The 7,192-nt window shown below is 45.6% G+C and overlaps 1 protein-coding gene across 1 annotated transcript in view; it reads right to left on the bottom strand.

The window, feature by feature from the left end:
- Nucleotides 1–1,007: 1,007 nt before the first annotated feature.
- Nucleotides 1,008–7,192, bottom strand: part of Erich1 (glutamate rich 1) — a 65,855-nt gene continuing 59,670 nt past the window's right edge. Inside the window, exon 7 of the transcript XR_009055690.1 lies at nucleotides 1,008–3,022. The gene's annotated coding sequence lies outside the window, so the exon portion shown is untranslated. The remainder of the gene's footprint in view (nucleotides 3,023–7,192) is intronic.

Genomic DNA, 7,192 nt, shown 5'->3' with positions numbered 1-7,192 from the left:
GTTTCTCAGTTTCAGATCTGGGTTAACCTTTGCACTTTGACGTCCTCTCCATCCCTGCAGCGCCCACTTCTGCATCTGTCTACATGGATGCTGGGTCACGCACCTGCCATTTTATGTTTGTCATGTTATGGGAGGACAATGTTAAAACTAGATGGTGTTTGTCTGTGTCCCTTTTGCTGCTTCAAGAGTTCTCGTACAGCCACAGCTGTTGAATCTGGGGTTGGGCAAATAATCAAGACTGGTATAGTCAAAACATCCTTGCTGCTAATTTGGGCAGCTCTACCGAGAAACAATCTAGAGCTGCAAAGAGTTCAAGGGCAGAGTTCAAGTTGGGAGGGAAGAAGGGCAGCAAGGGTCAGGGAAGACAGAGACCACAAGAGCACACATGTGTGCAAACATTCAGATGGAGGAAAAAGATGAGAGATGGATGCAGTCACCTCAGCTGAAAACTCGTCAATTCTCCATCTCCATCCTTCGATTGTACAGGTTAGGAAAGCAAGACTCCAAAGTGGCGTGGACTATGTATGGGGGACAGCTGTCTCCATGTGGTTTATGGGTTTTGCCCTGTGGTGCTGTGATTATATTGTCATAGGGAGACACTTGGCTGGACTACTTGAATGTGTCACAAAGGGGAATCTGTAGGAAACAGAAACTTCTCAGAGTGCTGGGGATCTCCCTAAGCCAAGATGTTCCCTGGGTGCTGTGTCTGTGTCCTGAGAAAATGAAAATGCAGCCCTGTCTGCAGCTGCTGTAGCTTCTCCTAAACTGCTTGATTCATAAAAATAGCAAAATTACAGATATGAAGTAACAATGAAATAATTTTATGATTGGGATCACCACACCATGAGGAACTGCATTAAAGGGTCGCAGTTAGGAAGGTTGAGGACCGCTGGGCTAGATCACGTCCTGAAGCCATGAGAATGAAGAGAATCATGAACACTCAGTGACAACATTGATACTACAAACCTTAGAAAGATACTCCTGCCTGGCTTTTACTTTTTACCATCTTTCAAAAACATAAGTTTATATGAAATAACAATTACAACAAGAAAGATACACCAAACCCATTAATATTTAGACTTTTGTTGCATATAGTACCATTAACAAACTAAGAAATTAGCCCACAGGATGGGATAAACTGTGCATGGCAATAAAGTCCTGTAAATGGTCAGCCATATATTCAGGGCTCTACTTCCCTCACCAGTAAAGACATACAGTCAAAATCACAGTAAGAGTCCACTTCAAGGACCAAGTGGCTGTAAGGCAAAAGAGAGAATATTAAGTGTTGGCAGGGATGTGGAGAAACTGAACTTCTGGGATAAAGAACTGGTAAAAATGATAAATATTACTGCTGAGAGAGTTCTGGAAGCAATCTAGTTACATCCAGGAAGTAAGCATGGAGTTGCCGTGTGATCCAACACTCCTTGGTAGAGGTTCTGGAAGTAGAACAGAAAACCACACAGAGGTATAGCCATAAATGTTCACAGCTGCGTGCTTACTAAATATAAAAAAAGAAACCTGGATGCTTATTCCCCAAAGAAGGGCAACTAAAACACACTATGTTCATACAGCAAAATATTCTGTAGTCATAAGAGAGCACACATTTTCTTACAACTTGAAGAAACCTGAAACCTTCTCCCAAATGACAGGAACCAGACGTGACAAGTGACTTGCATACCTGACCCTAGTCACATGAGGTGTCCAGAGAAGACAACTCTAAAGAGAAAAACAAGGTGCAGAGAGCTGAGGGGATGGGTTTGGGAAGCTGCTGACGCCTACACTGCATGGAATTTCTTCTGGACAATAGAAAAAGTCCATTATTCATCGCGGCAGTAGTTGCGCGGCTCTGGAAATGTGCTAAACGACCTTGAACTTGACACCGAGCGGATTTTGTGGTAAGAAAGATGTATCTCGATACAGGTGTATAATGACGGCAGAAGTGGGGCTCGGCAGCTTTCAGCAGGATCTTGGTTTCACAACAGCAAATATATGTGGACCTGCTTCAAATGGTGTCAGATGTTAATCCCATTTCGAAAGGTTTCAGGACTCCTTGGCCTGTTCCTTCGACCTGTGAGAAAGAAGGGCCCTGCTGATATATTTCCTGTAACAAAGTGTACCTTTTACCTTGGGCTAAGAACACATTTTTTCCCCAATGACAGAAATGCCATTTAAAAAATGCTCTGTATTTTCGTGTCTCAGAAAGTAACATATTGCTTCAATACGGTGTATAGTCTGCCGAGAAGAGTGTTTTTCCTCAGCTTTTACTCATAGACAGGAGCCAATGTGCTCCGCCTGCCACTGCTTCCTTCTCTCTTTGTAAATCCTCCATGCGCCAGAGTTGAGTTTCTAGTTCCTGGGATTTGTTCGACTTGGTGGTTGCCTTAAAGAACATGCAAGAATTGGTCCCATAGATGCTTTTAGTGTTTAGTACGGGAACCGCCTGCAACTCTGGACTTATGGAGGGAAGTCTGTCTCCCGAGCACGTTCAGGTTGAGCCAGAGGACCCCGACAGCACCGTGAGGACCTTAGCTTTGCCAGCCATAGTAACTTCGTGGGTCTTCCCACCAAGTGGGTGAAAAGGGCGAGAGAAGTCACTGGGGGCGCTGCTTGGGCTTTGCGTGAATTTGGGTCTGAGACATCTCGAGACTGGCTGCACTAAAAAGCCCCACTGGGTCCACAAAGGCTTGCAGAATGTTGTGGGCAGCACAATCTACTGCTGGAACGTCATGCAAATGCCCCGTCTAGTGGACTGTAGACAGGGAGGTAACACCAGAGAGGACGGTATGGTGACACCAGGCTCAGGATGTCACCATCTGTATCTGTCTCAGATCCTGGGTCATCCCCACTGTGAGGTCTGGGCTTTTGTCCTGCCGTGCTTACAGAGCGGGGCTTCCCTTAGGTTTTCCGTATTTGTCTGCTGTATCACGTGGCAGTGGTCGAGTCTTGTTCTGGAATACCGAGAGGCTGGTCCTTCCCGTTGAGATTGGGGCAGGGGCTAGCCCTGGATCCAGAACTGTGTGCTCTGTGGGAAGAGAGCAGCTTGGTATGTGGCATGGGCCTGGCACAACTTGTGCCTCTGTGGTGGACCAGACTTCTTTGCTATGAGCACCAGAGGAACAAGTATGGCAGAGCAGTAGTGTGGCAGGCGCCAAAACAAAACAAAACTTTCTCTAGAAAATTCCATGCTAAGGGGAGAATGGACTGAAGCCAGAGGAGTTCCCAGAGAAAGAGCTTCTCCCTGTGAACTGCACATCACCCCGCAGCTCTGATAACTTAGTTAACAATCAAAGCTACATATATATATATATATCCTGGATTTGGTCTTTTTTTCCCCTATAAATTGCAATAATGTACTTCTCCAATTTATAGGTGGAGAGAAATGGAGAAATTTTCTTTCCCTAGTTCTGGTCAAGACTATACATAAGCCCGTATCTTTTTACAGACTCCCTTCTCATGTTTTTTTATTTTATTTTATTTTTATTTTGGCAAGTAGTGGACCTGATATTCCAGTTGCAGGAGTATTATTGGCTAGCCGGTGTCATGGTTCCCAGGAATTGAGTACAATGGCCTGGGTCAGTCACTGAGTCCTGTGGAATCTAAGTCTCCTGGGTCTCATATTTCTCAACTGTAAACAACAGAACTGATCCTCTAGGACTGATACAGCATGTGTGACCATCTCCAGACCTGACACAGAACATGCTTGACAAGAGTGTCCTCATCAGAGGCATGCCTCTGCCCATGTGTTCATGTCCGGCATGAGGGTTGACCTCTGCACGGGTGACATCTTTATACATCCCTGGCATTGCAGCAATGAGGTAGCAAGAGAGGGGAACAGAGGACTAGGCACCCATCAGATCCAGCTCTGTCGTATCCAAGCTGTTGAGAGCGGGGCCTGGGCACACAGGGGCCCCACAGCTTTCAAGGAAATTGAGGGTTCTCATTCCCTCTTCTTTTCATCCAATGTGACCCCATGGGGGTCAGAAAGGAAGATACATGCTATGAGGAAGCAAAACTAGGCTTTGAGATCTTTCTTAAAGCCTGATTGTGATGTGTTGTGGAATATTAATTTAAGATGTGTTACATTTGTTTATGCTGTGGAACATTTGTTTAATGATGCAAAGGTGTGCTGCATTCTTTTATGTTGCATTTGTTTAACTCTGTGGTGCTGTGTTACTGTGCCTGTCTAAAACACCTGATTGGACTAATAAAGAGCTGAATATCCAGCAGCCTGGCAGGAGAGAGATAGGCAGGGCTGGCAGACAGAATAAATAAGAGGAGAAATCTGAGAAGAGAGGTTGAGGGGCAGAGTAAGGAGGAGGACTTCAGGGGTCAACCACCCAGTAGGCATAGAGATAAGAAGTAAAGAAAGGTATACGGAAATAGAGAAAGATAAAAGCCCAGAGGCAAAAGATAGATGGGCTAATTTAAATTAAGAAAAGCTGGCAAGAAATACACCACGCTAAGGTTGGGCATTCATAAGAAAGAGTAAGTCTCCATGTGATTTATTTGGGAGCTGGCTGGTGGGTCCCGCAAGAGCAAAGAGCCAAAGAGTATAAAAACCAGCCAACAACAGTGATGTGTTAGGAAGACCTTGGGCAGAACACTACTGGGTATGCTCCGAGGTGAGGCCATACCACACTGTTAGGCAGAGGTGACTGAGAAGCATCCTGTCCAGTCTTGTGGTCTTGGTAAACAGGGCTGCATTTTAACCCAACCGCTGAGAAAACTCCTGCCTTTCCTGGGCTTCTTTTTGAAGGCCCTTGCTACCTCACATCTCCCAAGAGACCACCTTTTAAATGATAAGATGCTGATGAAGAACTTGGCTCTATTTGTTCTCCATGTGCACTCTCTGGACATGTGGTTGCTTGCTCTCATGTCCTGGTCCCAGGGCCAGGCACTGACCCCGGTCATACTGAGCCGAGCGACCTCTCAAGCATGGTGGGACCTGGGATCATCAAGGCTTAGAGTTCCCCTATCCATGTGGGTGATGCTGGCTGGGTCTGAGCCTGGGGAAGCAGAGTTCAACTAAGGAAGTGCCTCAACTTCCTTCTCCCTTTTCTTTCACCTAGAGATGTCTTGGGTCTTCCCTTGGGTAGTCACAGAGCCCCCAGAGGCCAGTGTCTTAAAACAACAATCTTTGGTTGTGAACCCTGCTGTTTCTATTTGAAAAGTCTGGGAGACCTGCGTGCTGCCTACCTGCCCTCCATGAGTTCAGGGTTCAAGCCCAAGGTCCATCCAGTTTCCCAAGACCACAAGGGGCCCGAGGTCAGTGACAATACGATCTAACCCAAACCAGAGTGGAAACTCGGATGCTCAGAGATGAAGGGCTGGGAGCTGAGATGGCTCTGGCCATCACTTTCTCCTGACAGCCTGCAGCAATTGCAGGCCCGTCTTTCCCCGTGGTCTGCTGGCCACCAGGCCATGAAGGCAGAGAAGTAAGAAACGGCCATTGAGACCTTGTCTGTGGCATTACAGAAATGGCCTTCCGGGAGGCTGCTGGAGTGTTACAGATCAGCTTTCCTACAGAGTGAGGGAAGGTGGGAAAGACGGGGACAGCGGTGGGGCATCACCTAGTTTGCATTAAACAGCATGCTCCTGTCATAAAGCGCTGAGTGTGGGTGGCATCCGGTCCTACAGCAAAGCTCCTACCATGAAGTCTGATTGCTCTATGGGCAGCAGGGGGAAGCTCTTGCCGGGAACTGTGTCAAGGGTCACAAGCCAGGCATCCCGTCCTAGAGATATTCTTCAAAGGGGGTCAGGTGGAGAGCAGGAAGTCTTTGCTGGGGCAGGGGGAGGGGCAGAGAGTCCCCCACATTGGAGTTCAGAGAGAGAGAGTTGCCAGGCTATGGTAGACAGCAGTCTCTAACCAGTAGGGCTCCCAACATAACAATGTCAGAACAAACAGACATGTTAAAGTCTGGGTTTTCTGGCTACCGTGTGCTAACCACCTTTCACATTTTCTTCTTGACAAAGGTCGTCTTTTTTTTTGGGGGGGGGGAATGGGTTTAAATTACTTTTCAAATCAAAGTATCTCTTTTCTTTTCAGTAGATTTTTTTTGGAGTCACTGAGATTGCTACACCAGAAAGAGAAATTTACCTATACAATTATGACTTAAAGAGTTTAAAAATTGGATATCAAAACTATGATGCCATTTTATATAAATATCACAGAGGAGATCCAAAATTTGAACATAGCTGTACTCTGAAAACCTGGTGTGTATAAACGTACAGCCATGCTTACACCAATGAAAGTACAATACATTTTCCTGCCTATATCTTGATCTTCCTGTTTCAGAATGCGGGAAAACTTTTTTTTTCTTGTAGAATTTATCTACCTTGTGGTATTTTTCAACAGCTTCCCTGGTAAACTACTGAAGACAAGGAAGGCCAAGTTCTCCCGAGCACAGAAATGGTATTAACAGCTGAGTGATGTGTTTTCTCTGTGCTGTGTGTAGCAAGGCTTTTCTGACATCCTTGTACAAAGGCCCTTCATTAATTAATTTATTTAATATAAAAGAGGGTGGCATAAAACCAGCAGGATACTTGCCCTTGTATCTGAGAAGTGAAGGCATCAACACCTGGTTTGACAGATGTAGCTGCAGTTTTCAGTGCGTTCTTAAGGTTGGTGTCTCATCAAATATTTTGTTCTCATTTTGCTCTAAGTATGTTCTAAGTATGTTCCATTCTTGAAAACAGCTGCACAATATAGGTGCTGCCAAAATGGGATGGCGTGAACAGGGCACAACTGTGAAATAGGGGGCACCTGTTTCCAGGAGGATGAACCTGTGACTGAAGTGGGGGGTGCCTGTCTCCAGGAGGATGGGACCTATAATAGAGACAGAAAACCTCCCCTTGTTGAGCATGGTGGAGCATGCCTTTAATCCCACACTGGGGAGGCTGAGGCAGACGAAACCCTGTGAGTTCAAGACAGTCTGGTCTACAGAGAGAATTCTAGCCCACCTTCTCTCATTTTTTTTTTTTAATTTGAATGTCACACTGCAGTGCTATGACATCTGTTTGAAAATTGGCAGAGGATATATTTAAGTTGGCTGAAAATTGAGTCAAATAGACCTAAATACTGATAATTTCTTGGACTGTATGAAATGTTCTGAAAATCTAATAAAAAGGCCAAGGTTACATCTTCCTCCCACAACACTGCATGTAGCCAGTGTATCAAAATCTATACAACTGT

This window comes from Chionomys nivalis, chromosome 20 (genome assembly GCF_950005125.1).
Source record: "Chionomys nivalis chromosome 20, mChiNiv1.1, whole genome shotgun sequence".
Classification (NCBI taxonomy): domain Eukaryota; kingdom Metazoa; phylum Chordata; class Mammalia; order Rodentia; family Cricetidae; genus Chionomys; species Chionomys nivalis.
This window is presented reverse-complemented; position numbering and strand designations above follow the sequence as displayed.